General features: G+C 49.6%; 1 pseudogene across 1 annotated transcript; it reads right to left on the bottom strand.

Moving 5' to 3' along the window:
- Positions 1 to 6,235: 6,235 nt before the first annotated feature.
- On the bottom strand, positions 6,236 to 13,097 carry LOC309569862 (annotated as a pseudogene). The gene is made up of 2 exons: positions 13,035 to 13,097; positions 6,236 to 7,013 (listed from the first exon to the last, which is right to left on the bottom strand). The product of its transcript is annotated as an uncharacterized misc_RNA (transcript).
- Between the last annotated feature and the right edge of the window lie 609 nt (positions 13,098 to 13,706).

Below are 13,706 nucleotides of genomic sequence, written 5' to 3'. Positions count from 1 at the left end.
GTGTGTGTGTGTATGTGTGTATGTATATATATATATATATATATATATACAGTGGCGGCTGGTGCTCAATTTTCATGGAAGGGGGGGTGGCCCACGGCCCCCCGTCACCACTTTGATTGCCGCGTCGCCCGCCGCCAGGCCCCCAGCCAGCCCTGCACTTGCCCCATCCGAGTCCTGGTGGTCGCTCCTCCTCTAGGCCAATTGGGACTCACAGCCAATCAGGGAGCGGGTCCTGAGACCCAATTGGCTGGGAGGACAAGCAAGAAGACAGCGAATATTAGTTCACTATATTCACACAACTGGGTCGGCTCTGGTGGAGCCCACCCAGTTTGAAGTCAAATAGAGCCTCAGACTCTAATCCTATGCTTAAAAAAAAAAAACATTTAAATCCATGCGTCCGGTGCTCTGCATGTAGATTAGGGGTTGTGCGCATGGCTTGGGGGGGGTGACACCCTTGCGCCCCTAATGGAGCAGCCGCCACTGTGGGCGGCACAGTGGTGTAGTGGTTAGCACTTTCACCTGGCAGCAAGAGGGTCGCTTGGGTTCGAATCCCAACCACGACACTACCTGCCTGGAGTTTGCATGTTCTCCCTGTGCCTGCGTGGGTTTCCTCCGGGTACTCCGGTTTCCTCCCACACTCCAAAGACATGCTGGTAGGTTAATTGGATCCTGTATAAAAAAATAAAAAAAAATTGGCCTTACTGTGTATGTATGTGAGTTAGGGACCTTAGATTGTAAGCTCCTTGAGGGCAGGGACTGATGTGAATGTACAATGTATATGTAAAGCGCTGCGTAAATTGACAGCGCTATATAAGTACCTGAAATAATAATAATAATAATATATAGACCCTGCTCAAAAAAATTTAAGGAACAGTTTGAAAACACATCAGATCTCAATGGGGAAAAATATTATGATGGATATCTATACTGATATGGACTGGATAATGTGTTAGGAATGAAAGGATGCCATATTGTTTGATGGAAATGAAAATGATCACCCTACAGAGGGCTGAATTCAATGACACCCCGAAAAAAATCTAAGAGAAATAATGATGCAGCAGGCTAGTCCATTTTGCTGAAATTTCATTGCAGTAACTCAGAATGGTCCTCAGTAGTTTGTATGGCCCCCACGTGCTTGCATGCATGCCTGACAACGTCGGTCATGCTCCTAATGAGACGACCAATGGTGTCCTGGGTTTTTTCCAGATCTGGACCGGGGCATCACTGAGCTCCTGAACAGACTGTGGTGCAACCTGGCGGCGTCGGATGGCCCGAAACATAATGTTCTATTGGATTTAGGTCAGGTGAATGTGGGGGCCATTCAATGGTATCAATTCCTTCATCCTCCAGGAACTGGCTGCATACTCTCACCACATGGGACCGAGCATGGTCATGCACCAGGAGGAGCCCAGGACCTACTTCACCAGCGTAGGGTCTGACAATGGGTCCAAGAATTTCATCCCTATACCTAATGGAATTGAGGGTGCCATTGTCTAGCCTGTAAAGGTCTGTGTGCTCTCCATGAATATGCCTCCCCAGACCGTCACTGACCCACCACCAAACAGGTCATGCTGAACAATATTACAGGCAGCATAACATTCTCCATGTCTTCTCCAGACCCTTTCACGTCTGTCACGTGCTCAGGATGAACCTGCTCTCTTCTGTGAAAGCTAAGGGCACCAGTGGCGGACCTGCCAATTCTGGTGTTCAATGGCAAATGCCAATTGAGCTCCATGATGCCGGGCAGTGAGCACAGGGCCCACTAGAGGACCTCGGGCCCTCAGGCAACCCTCATGAAGTCTGTTTCTAATTGTTTGGTCAGAGACATTCACACCAGTGGCCTGCTGGAGGTCATTTTGTAGGGTTCTGTCAGTGCTCATCCTGTTCCTCCTTGTACAAAGGAGCAGATACCGGTCCTGATGATTGGTTAGGGGCCTTCTACAGCCCTGTCAAGCTCTCCTAGAGTAACTGCCTGTCTCCTGGAATCTCCCTATAGCTATTGAGACTGTGCTGGGAGACACAGCAAACCTTCTAACAATGGCACATATTGATGTGCCATCCTGGAGAAGTTACACTGCCTGTGCAACCTCTATAGGATCCAGGTATTGCCTCATGCTACCAGTAGTGACACTGGCCTTAGCCAAATGCAAATCTAGGGCAAAACAGCAAGAGAAGATGAGTAGGGAAAAACAAAATGTCAGTGACCTCGACCTGTAAAACCATTCCTGTTTTGGAGCTTGTCTCATTGTTTAGTACAGGGGGGGAAAGAACCAGCGCTATGGATAAGAACTACCAGGTCTATGAGGTAAAGGTTGCAGCCACCAACCGACCCCTAAGAAACTTAGGGGCTGAGAAATGATGTGGGGGTGAAAAAGTTGGAAACGGCGCTACCTAATGCATGTGCAAAGATGCAAGTGCAAATAGAGGAGAAAGTGCTTAGTGCGTACAAAATAGTGCAAATATAAATCGTGCAAATATTGCGTCTGTGGAAAATTTCCAATCACTGGCTAAATATAAATGAGTTTCAGCCGAAAGATAAATAAATAAATAGTGTGTGTGAGGTATAGTATTAATAAAAAATAAATAAGTATGGTAGTTTAGAATAATAAATAATGCGGTAAAATAGTTCCCAATAAATAATCAATAAAGACAGTGCTGAATACAATAATAATTAAAAAGCCGTGAGGGTGCTAATTTATACCTTCTGTATATGGTTCCTCCGATTTGACCACTAGAGGTCGCACTTACCCTAAAACCACAAATGGTGTATGTATAAGCCAAAACAGGGTATAGGTAAATTTCCTCAAACCTGCTCCCAATCTGTCCTTACGGACCAAATGGATCCCATGCTTAGAAGATAGATGCAGCAGATCGTGTCAGACAGTTGCAGACAGCGCCGGGGAAGCTTCTGCGTTCCAAGCACAGGCGAGCTGCGGACCGGAAGTGACTTTGGGAACCCAACGTCACTTCCGGTCCGCAGCTCGCCTGTGCTTGGAACGCAGTAGCTTCCCCGGCGCTGTCTGCAACTGTCTGACACGATCTGCTGCATCTATCTTCTAAGCATGGGATCCATTTGGTCCGTAAGGACAGATTGGGAGCAGGTTTGAGGAAATTTACCTATACCCTGTTTTGGCTTATACATACACCATTTGTGGTTTTAGGGTAAGTGCGACCTCTAGTGGTCAAATCGGAGGAACCATATACAGAAGGTATAAATTAGCACCCTCACGGCTTTTTAATTATTATTGTATTCAGCACTGTCTTTATTGATTATTTATTGGGAACTATTTTACCGCATTATTTATTATTCTAAACTACCATACTTATTTATTTTTTGTGGTCAATACTAAAAGACGTCACCCCCTGGTAAGGACAGTCGGTGTGGTGTGCCTGAACCGACGTAAGGGGGGTAGCCTGTAAATAAAGAGGGCACCCCCAAGGGGAAGAGGTAGAGAAAAAAGGGTGAAGGAGGGTGGGGTGACGATCCGAGGCCGCAGGCCGGTCAAGGGGAGGGGCGGCGCTATAAAGCCCGCTAGCTCCTCCCACAAATACCGGCCTGCGGCCGCATACTTGTGGTCAATACTAAAAGACGTCACCCCCTGGTAAGGACAGTCGGTGTGGTGTGCCTGAACCGACGTAAGGGGGGTAGCCTGTAAATAAAGAGGGCAAAAAGAGTAAGCAAAACAACACACTTTATTCAAAATATCTAGGACACAAGCTTGCGAAAAGCCAATCTCAATTCCCTCTCTGGGTGCGGTATATACACTTGGAAGGCGTCCGATTCCCACCTACCAAGCCTTTTAATGATATGGCCTGGCGTATTATTCCCTGAAGCAGCCGTAGCCGCTCCTATCCGGAAGGAATGGCCAGAGTGCGCTGCCGGGTCCCACCCCAGTCTGATGCAAAGAGAACGTATGTAGAAAATGAATTTGGACGTAGTGAGGGGGAACGTCCAGGAGCGCAAAGAGCGGTGCATGGCTGGGGCTGCTCAGGGTCTGAGCCACGAAAACATCCAACACTCTGACCGGGCACCAAAGATTCTCAGATGGGTAAAACGGGATGGTAACGGGGTGGCCCACCTGCCTGGTCTTGGTGCTCTGCAGAGTCAAAACATAATGATCCCCCCATTTGACGAGATCTCGCTTGAGGAGACACAACCGCCCCTCAGCTGCGGAAGCTACCGAAAACTCCCCGGGTCTGAGAAAACCGTAGAAAGCCAGATACATCGCCGCTTTGACCACAGCATTCGTGTATGGCTCAAAGGGCGACGTGTCCAGTAAGTTGGAGAGGGCCCTAAATTTCACCCCATCTATCGGCAGCCGCCTGATGGGGGAACGGTGATCCAACCTGCCAATGCCCTTCAGGAGGCTCTTCAGAGGATATGCCCGGAGGAAAGGCAAGGAGTTTGGATGGTGCGTCAGAACGTGGTGTTGAACACCCGCCAGATATAGTTTAATAGTACTGACAGATAGCTTGAGTTGGAGGTGGCAAAAAGCAGCGAAGGCGACCATGGTCTGCACTGACTGATCAACCAATCCAAAATCCACTAGAAACCTTTGGAAGATGGTCAAGGCTCGGTCATAAGCCTTCCTGGTGTTGGATGACAGAGCCAAACGGGCCAACTCCCGTCCATGCGCCATGATGCGGGCTAGTCCAGGAGCAGATCCTTGAACTCTGGGGTCCGCGTGGGACATCTGTCGGCCGTCGGGTGGAGAGTGAAGAAAACCTGCAATTTGGAGCGGGAAAGAGCGTCAGCGGCTAAGTTGGTATGACCCGGAATGTGCTCACAGAAAAGAAAAAACTGGTAAGTGGCGGCTACCAAGGTCAGCCTGCGGACCAGTCTCATAATAGTCAGGGACGATGAACGGCCTTTGTTGATGATATCACAAGCAGCCATGTTATCACTGAAACATTTGACTGCCTTCCCTGACCAGTACCTACCCCAGGTGACAGCAGCTGCCACAATAGGGTATAATTCAAACAGCGCTGAGGTCTCCCGGAAAGCAGGTAAGGCTAGAGACTCAACCGGCCAACTATCCCTGAACCATGAATCCCCGAAGATGGCTGCGAACCCGGTACTGGCGGCCGCATCCGTCCAAAACACAGGGGACTGGGCAGAGATGGGCGGGATGAACATGGAGATACCGTTCCAGCTTCCCAAGAACTCAACCCACATACCCAGGTCCGCCCTGGCAGGGGGATCCAAGTGGGAGATGACACCCTCCGGAAGACCTGGCAACAGCCGCAGCAACCGAGAGATAAAGGACCTGCCCTGGGGGATGATATGCATGGCAAAATTTAATGACCCGATCAAGGACTGCAACTCCTACCTGGAGAAAGTCCCTAGTTCCAGGAACCTGCCTACCACCCCACGAATACGTTCAAGTTTGTCCACAGGGAGGCTGGACTGCATGGAGACAGAATCCAGGGTAATCCCCAAGAAATCCAGCCTGGTGACCGGGCCGACCGTTTTGCCTGGTGACAGGGGAACCCCTAAGGTGGAAAATAAGGCCAAGGTACTATTTAGACTGACCGGCGTGCAGTTGCTATCCTCGACCAACAAAAAATCATCAAGGTAGTGCAACACCGAGGGGCACCTGGAGACATTCAGAAGGAGCCAGCAGAGCGTCTCAGCAAAGGTATCAAAAATCTTGGGGCTGCTTTTAGACCCAAAAGTCAGCCTGCAAGCGAAATAATATTTCTCCCTCCACTTTACACCGTGGATGTGCCATAAGGAGGGGTGAATAGGCAGCAGTTTGAAGGCATTGGCAATATCCGTTTTACTGAGCCAGGCAGCCCTGCCAGCCCCTAAAATGGCCTGGATGGCATTGTCCACGGTAGCATAGTGGAGTGAGAACTCGGCCGAAGGAATAAGGGAATTAAGGCTGGGGTTGGTGGAAGAATGAGGAGCCGACATGTCGATAATCAAACGTTTTTTATTGGTGAATTTGCTTGTGGCAATACCGATCGGGTTGGTACGCCAAGAGGAGAAGGGGGGGGCCGGGAAGGGGCCTAACATGAACCCCTCCTGCACTTCCTTCTCAAGTAGTAGATCTACCGACTCCGGGTCCTCCGTGGCCGACAGTAAATTGGGACATTCCAGAGTCCCCGTGGGAAGAGACACCAGCCCCGTGTGGAACCCACCCAAGAACCCCTGAATCAGATACTCCACCAGGTGTGGAGACGGATGAGCCTGCAGGTAAAACTCCAGTACCTCGACCTTGACCCCGGTTAGTCATTGTTTAGGGTACATCTTGGATGGACACATGGATTTTGTGTAAGCCCTGAAACAGATGGAGCAGACATGGAGCAGCCTGCAAGCACTGAAGCTGCACGCCCCCCCATTGAAATTATTGCAAACCTGGGCTTTACCTAAGAACACTATGGGACGACCCAGCTTATCCCTAAGGCCACGCTGCTCTGACCTGCCAGCCCCCTCCCCCTGGGACCCCGGCCGGGGAGGACACAGCCTCCATGGGGCAAAGGCTGGCAGAATGTGAAGTGGAGGAGCATGTGGCACAGGAGGGAGGTGCCAAGCCTGCGAAGTGCCTGCAGAAGAGCTCGGTATCCAGTAGACTCCAATCCACACGAACATTGAATTGAGCCAAGGCTGCCGCCGCCTTGGCTGAGACTGACTTATGAAAGTCGAAGAAGGTAAAACCCCCGTATTTGTGCCCTAAATCCACTATCTTATGCAAGTAGAGATCTAACTCTTCCCGCCGCTGCGGGTAAACGGAACATAAAACGTCCCTGTAGATGCCGAAGGCCAGGACAAACTCGGGGATAGTGAGCTTCTTATTAAGCCGGGGGTCCCTGGCCTTCATGACTACGGACAAATCACCGTAATTGTAGACCTTACTTTCGACCATGTCCTGGGAGGCAATGAGGAGAGCCACTAGGTTGACATCCTTCCCCTCCAAGATATCCTTGCGGAGAGCCGCGGGGACCAAGTGGGCCGGGGTGATAATAGGAGAAACCGTGGAAGAAGGCAAGATGGGAACTGGGGGCCTACCCTGATCACCAGCAGGAACTGGGGTTGGGACCGGCAAGGAAGGAGGGGGGCCCCCTTGGGCCGGACTGGCGTCCTCCAGCTTAGTCAGTCTATCGCCGATGGACTGTAGGGAGGATAGGATGGAGTCCAGGGTTCCCTGTATGGCAGATGAACAGCCCTGAGAGCTGGTGCCCAGTCCCGGATCTTCTGGATGTTCCATCATCAATTTGAACAGCTCCGCTTTTCTTGCAGTGGCCGGGAACGAGATACCCTTCTGGCGTAGGACCGCCGAGATTTTCGGAATAGTCCAAGACCCGTAAGAGCCCAGCGGAGAAGGAACCCGACGACCCCTGGGGGTACCGGACCTGACAGGGGTGCTGATCCTGGCTGGCGTGGAGGGGGAGGAAAATCCATCTTCCAGGGTGGCTCCTTGAGGCCCGCTGTAGAAGGAAACAGAAAAAAGTAGAACGCCCAAGACCGATTAACGACCGTAACGTATAGGAGAACCACTGGCTGGCTAGCTAGAGCCCAGAGGCGAAAAACTTAACTACCCCGTGACAGGTGAGGCCCTGCTAGATGCCAAGCGGCCGGTGAGAGGCTCTACCTATGATTTGGGCGAGGGGCGTGAGCCACAGACGTGGTGGCGGGAAAGATGGCCTCTCGGTGACAGTAAAAGAATCAAAACGTGTGGCCGTGACAGGTGAGGCCCTAACTATAAACCCCATGAGAAGGGTGGAGCGAGGCGCTAGCTTTGGTTTGGCCCGTGGGGCGAAATAATCTCCGACGAGATTGGGAGGTTGGCCTCGCGGGACCGGCTACGAAGGGGGGGGTCTAAGGCCAGCGCCTGAACCCTAACAGCCAGTTGACTTGCCCTACAAGGGGGGGGGGGGCAATACATGACAGAACCATACAGCTGAAGTGACGCAAAAAAAGACAGTGACGACAAGAAAGACGGACAACATGAAAATGTGGTATGTGCGTGGAGGTGATGAAGCCGTGATGGAGCACGGAACCAAAGCAACCGCAGGTGAAGCACATGAGGAGTGTAAGAGCCTGAAGAACCTGGAAGGGGCTGACCACCGGGCAACCAGACAAAGATGACTAAGTGTGGTGGGGGCAAATGACAGAATGCCTACCAGTGTCTATGGGCGACGCCAGGGTAGCGTCTGTGAAGACTAAAAAATGAGTGGAGCCGTGAGGTACACAAGGAACCTGAACCTGAAGTAGTACCTGATGCCGGTATTGAAGGACATGGTGAGAACCTGAAGGAAAAAGGAAAATGGTCAACAAATAGGGGGGGGTCTCCCAGACCCCCCACTGGATAACATCATGAGGAACCTAACAGAACATGCACACCCTGCGAGCCATGAGACCCCCCGCCCCCCCCCTCCCACCAACCCTCACATACCAACCCCCCCCCCTTCCTCTGGTAAGACCGGGCCACCCCCCCCAAAGCAATGACAGCCGTGACAACCAGGAACAAAGCAGGGAACATGATATGGGGGAGACAAGCTGACGGAGGCTGAAATGAGAGTAGAGACACGTAAATGTGAAGTAGCCGTGGCCTAGTGGAAAGGCAGGCAGTGTGTGCATGAGACTGTGTATGGAGGTAGCCGTGGCCTTGCAGGAAGGCAGGCAGTGTGTGCAGGACCGTATGTGGAGAAAAAATAGCCGTGGCCTACAGGGAGGCAGGCAGTGTGTGCAGGAAGATGCCAACCCCCCCCCCCTCCCCCCCATACCCTGCCGTACCTGACCTCCTGCTGAACAGCGGGGAGAAAGCAGCGGAGTGGCCGACAGAAACAGCAGAGCAGACGGTGGCCAAACGCAGGGGAGCCGGACAGGATACCAGCGGAGGGAGAGCCAGGCAACTTGACAGAGGCTGCGCTGTGGAAGAGGAGCTCGGCGAGCAGCGCTTCCTGCTGCACGACCCGACCGGACGTCCGGTCCACGAGGAGGAACAGCGAGATCCGACGTCAGGTGATCACTGGAAACACCTGACCAGTGACGATCCGAGGCAGCAGGCCGGTCAAGGGGAGGGGCGGCGCTATAAAGCCTGCTAGCTCCTCCCACAAATACCGGCCTGCGGCCGCATACTTATTAATACCATACCTCACACACACTATTTATTTATTTATCTTTCGGCTGAAACTCATTTATATTTAGCCAGTGATTGGAAATTTTCCACAGACGCAATATTTGCACGATTTATATTTGCACTATTTTGTACGCACTAAGCACTTTCTCCTCTATTTGCACTTGCATCTTTGCACATGCATTAGGTAGCACCGTTTCCAACTTTTTCACCCCCACATCATTGTCTCATTGTTGCCCATCTAGTGCACCTTTTGTTAATTTCATTAACACCAAAGCAGCTGAAACTGATTAACAAATCCCCTCTGCTGCTTAACCGACCAGCTAAATATCCCAGAAGTTTAATTGACTTGATTCTATACTCTGATTAAACAGTGTTCCTTTAATTTTTTTGAGCAGTGTATGTACAATATCTTAAAAAAGTGACCCCCCCCTCCCCCCCACGTTTTTGCAAATATTTTATTATATCTTTTCATGTGACTACACTGAGACTCGGTTCACACTACCGCGACCATAAGTCGCCCCATGACGGAGCGACTTTTTACCGCGACTTTACCACGACTTCAGCGTGACTTGTGAATTATTTAAAGCGACTTATATGATAGACGACTTTGTATTTGGCCAATCAGAATATGATGTGTTGTGACCTAATTCCCCTTTTCTGTTTTTTTTTTTACTAATTTCCTCATTGCCCACCAGTGCCACGTATCAGTATCCACCAGTGCCACGTATGTGTCCACCAGTGCCACTGCCCACCAGTGCCACGTATCAGTGTCCACCAGTGCCACTGCCCACCAGTGCCACGTATGTGTCCACCAGTGCCACTGCCCACCAGTGCCACGTATCAGTGTCCACCAGTGCCACGTATGTGTCCACCAGTGCCACTGCCCACCAGTGCCACGTATCAGTGTCCACCAGTGCCACTGCCCACCAGTGCCACGTATGTGTCCACCAGTGCCACTGCCCACCAGTGCCACGTATCAGTGTCCACCAGTGCCACGTATGTGTCCACCAGTGCCACGTATCAGTGTCCACCAGTGCCACTGCCCACCAGTGCCACGTATCAGTGCCATGAATCAGTGTCCACCAGTGCCACATATCAGTGCCATGTATCAGTGCCACGAATCAGTGTCCACCAGTGCAATGAATCAGTGTCCACCAGTGCCACGAATCAGTGTCCACCAGTGCCATGAATCAGTGTCCACCAGTGCCACGTATATCAGTGCCACATATCAGTGCCACGAATCAGTGTCCACCAGTGCCACGTATATCAGTGCCACGAATCAGTGTCCACCAGTGCCACATATCAGTGCCACGTATCAGTGCCACAAATCAGTGTCCACCAGTGCCACGAATCAGTGTCCACCAGTGCCACGTATCAGTGTCCACCAGTGCCACGCATCAGTGCCACGTATCAGTGTCCACCAGTGCCACTGCCCCCCAGTGTCACTTATCTGTGTCCACCAGTGCCACTCACACAGACCAGGCAGAGATAATGGTATATAGGAACTGTAGGCATGGCTGCAATGTGGGGAATGCCTGGCTAATTTTCCTTCTTCCTGGGAAGTCGGATCACAGTCGCTTGACAAAAGATAAGGATCCGACTTGGAGGCCACTCCCATTGAAGTCTATTGGCACAAGTCGGATACAAGTCACCTTGAAGTAGTACAGGACCCTTTTCTGAAGTCGGAGCGACTTCAGTAGTGCATATTAAGACGGCTCTCATTCATTTACATTGCATTTGTTATGACAAGCGACTTGGGGCGACTTGAGGGCACACAAGTCGCCTGACAAGTCGTACTAGTGTGAATGGAGCCTGAAGAAATGACACTTTGCTACAATGTAAATTAGTGAGTGTACATGTTGTATAACAGTGTAAATTTGCTTTCCCCTCAAAATAACTCAACACACAGCCATTAATATCTAAACCGCTGGCAACAAAAGTGAGTGCACCCCTACGTGAAAATGTCCAAATTGGGTCCAAAGTGTCAATATTTTGTGTGGCCAATCATTATTTTCCAGCACTGCTCTAACCCTCTTGGGCATGGAGTTCACCAGAGCTTCACAGGTTGTCACTGGAGTCCTCTTCCACTCCTCCAGGATGACATCACGGAGCTGGTGGATGTTAGAGACCTTGCGCTCCTCCACTTTTAATTTCCTCTGGATATGATGCTGAGCATGTGCACTCAATTTCTATGGTCGACGATGACGAGGCCTGTTTTGAGTGGAACCTGTCCTGTTAAACCGCTGTATGGTCTTGGCCACCGTGCTGCAGCTCAGTTTCAGGCTCTTGGCAATCTTCTTATAGCCTAGGCCATCTCTATGTAGAGCAACAATTCTTTCTTTTAGATTCTCAGAGAGTTCTTTGCCATGAGGTGCCATGTTGAACTTCCAGTGACCAGTATGAGAGAGTGAGAGGGTTAACACCAAATCTAACACAACTGCTCCCCATTCCCACCTGAGACCTTGTAACACTAACGAGTCACATGACACCGGGGACTGAAAATGGCTAATTAGGCCCAATTTGGACATTTTCACTTAGGGGTGTACTCACTTTTGTTGCCAGCGGTTTAGACATTAATGGCTGTGTGTTGAGTTATTTTGAGGGGACAGCAAATTTACACTGTTATATAAGCTGTACACTCACTACTTTACATTGTAGCAAAGTGTCATTTCTTCAGTGTTGTCACATGAAAAGATATAATAAAATATTTACAGATGTGTACTCCCTTTTGTGAGATACTGTGTATGCATTGCTCGATGTGTGAGAAAAAAAGTGTCATAAAGTGTGAACATTTGAAATGTTTCCACTTACATTTCAGCACCTAATACACAAAACTTCAATATGTGAAAAGATCATTTGCAAGCATCACACAGCCTGCAAGTTCTTCCTGTTCAGTACCAGCCTGTAATAGCCCCTCATTACCAGGCCATTTTTCAGATGTAAGTGCTGTGACCATTTGACTGACAATTACTTAATCAAACTACATTGTACCCAAATTAATTGTATATCATTTTTTTGAGACAGAAATTTAGTTTGGTGGTAATTTAATAACCTTTTTTTTTTTTTTTTTACTATATAAATATAAAAAAATCCTTTTCTGTTAAGACATCAAATAACAATTCCAGGACATTACAAACACCCCCAAAATTACCCTTTTTCTTTAGGAAAGTAGACACTCCAAAGTGATCTAATTTTTTGCCACAAGTTTCTAGAAATGGAGAAACATGGCACTTGGAAATGGTGCACTAGATATAGAGCATCATTAATGTACAAGTCATACACAGAGTGAGGAGGTGGGGAAAGGGTTAATGTACAGGTCACATACAGAGGGAGGATAAAGATGAAGAGGTTAAAGTGGAGTTCCAGGCAAAAAGACAACTCGGTCTTAACATTTGACCACCCCTTACCTCGTTTTTTGGATATCATTTTATTTTTTTGTCTTTTTAGTATCCTTTCTGCATTTTTTCATCAGGAACTCCGTTCTATGTCGCCGCAGCGAGGTATGTCACTTCCACGATTGCATCTGGCCCCCCTCCTTCCCCATGCTGCCCTCTGGGACCTGTGTGTGCTCCAGAAGACAATGGGACCATGCAGAAAGCGCCGCAGGACTCGCGCATGCACAGTAGGAAACCGGCTGTGAAGACTGAAGGCTTCACTGGTGGTTTCCCTTGCTTGCAATGCCAGTGCCTGCACCTGAAGCCGATGGACGGATCGGCTTGGGGTGCCGACATCAAGGGCTCCCTGGACAGGTAAGTGTTCTTATATTAAAAGTCAGCAGCTACAGTATTTGTAGATGCTGGCTTTTAATTTTTTTTCCCAAGGCTGGAACTTTAAAGTGGTTGTAAACGTTTTTTTTTTTTTTTAAATAACAAACATGTTATACTTACCTGCTCTGCGTAATGGTTTTGCGCAGAGCAGCCCAGATCCTCTTCTGCTGGGGTCCCTCACCAGCTTTCCAGGCCCTTCCTCTTCCCACGGAAAGCCACTACCGAGTCCCGCTGCTGTGTCCATTGACTCAGACAGTGGGATTCAGCCCCGCCCCCACTCCCATGTCACAGCTTTTGACTGACAGCAGCGGGAGCCAATGCTATCAATCTTTCCAATGAGGAGAGCAACAGCGGCTGGAGCTTCAAATTGAGGGTGTGGCTGAATTGCACTGACAGTAGGAGGGTCCTAAAGGAGCATTGTCAAATAAACCCAGGAGTACGTAATGCACAGAGTGGCAGGGTTAAGGATACTGAGTTCAGGAGTGCATCATGCACAGGGTGCAGGGTTCAGGAGTGCGCTATGCACAGAAAACATGGCTCATGAGTGCGTATTTACAGGCCAGTTTACAACCACATATGACCCCCTCCCCCCTTTAAATTCTCCCCATCCCAGTACAGAGAAAATCAGAAAGGAGAGAAAGAGTCCAATAATATATATGATCATGATAGTGATAAGACTTCCGGTCCTCTGATCTGTGAGTCACCATGTGACAAGGAACATATTCATATTAGTGATCCGAATCCCTACCATAGAAAGATGGACTCCTACCAAAACCAGTGGACTCTATTACAGAAAAATAATATAATATGTCCAAATGTGCCTAACCTCTGGGAATCCGGGAGCATCTCAGAT

The sequence above is a fragment of the Pelophylax lessonae genome (assembly GCF_965119305.1).
Source record: "Pelophylax lessonae genome assembly, chromosome: 13".
Lineage (NCBI taxonomy): Eukaryota > Metazoa > Chordata > Amphibia > Anura > Ranidae > Pelophylax > Pelophylax lessonae.
This window is presented reverse-complemented; position numbering and strand designations above follow the sequence as displayed.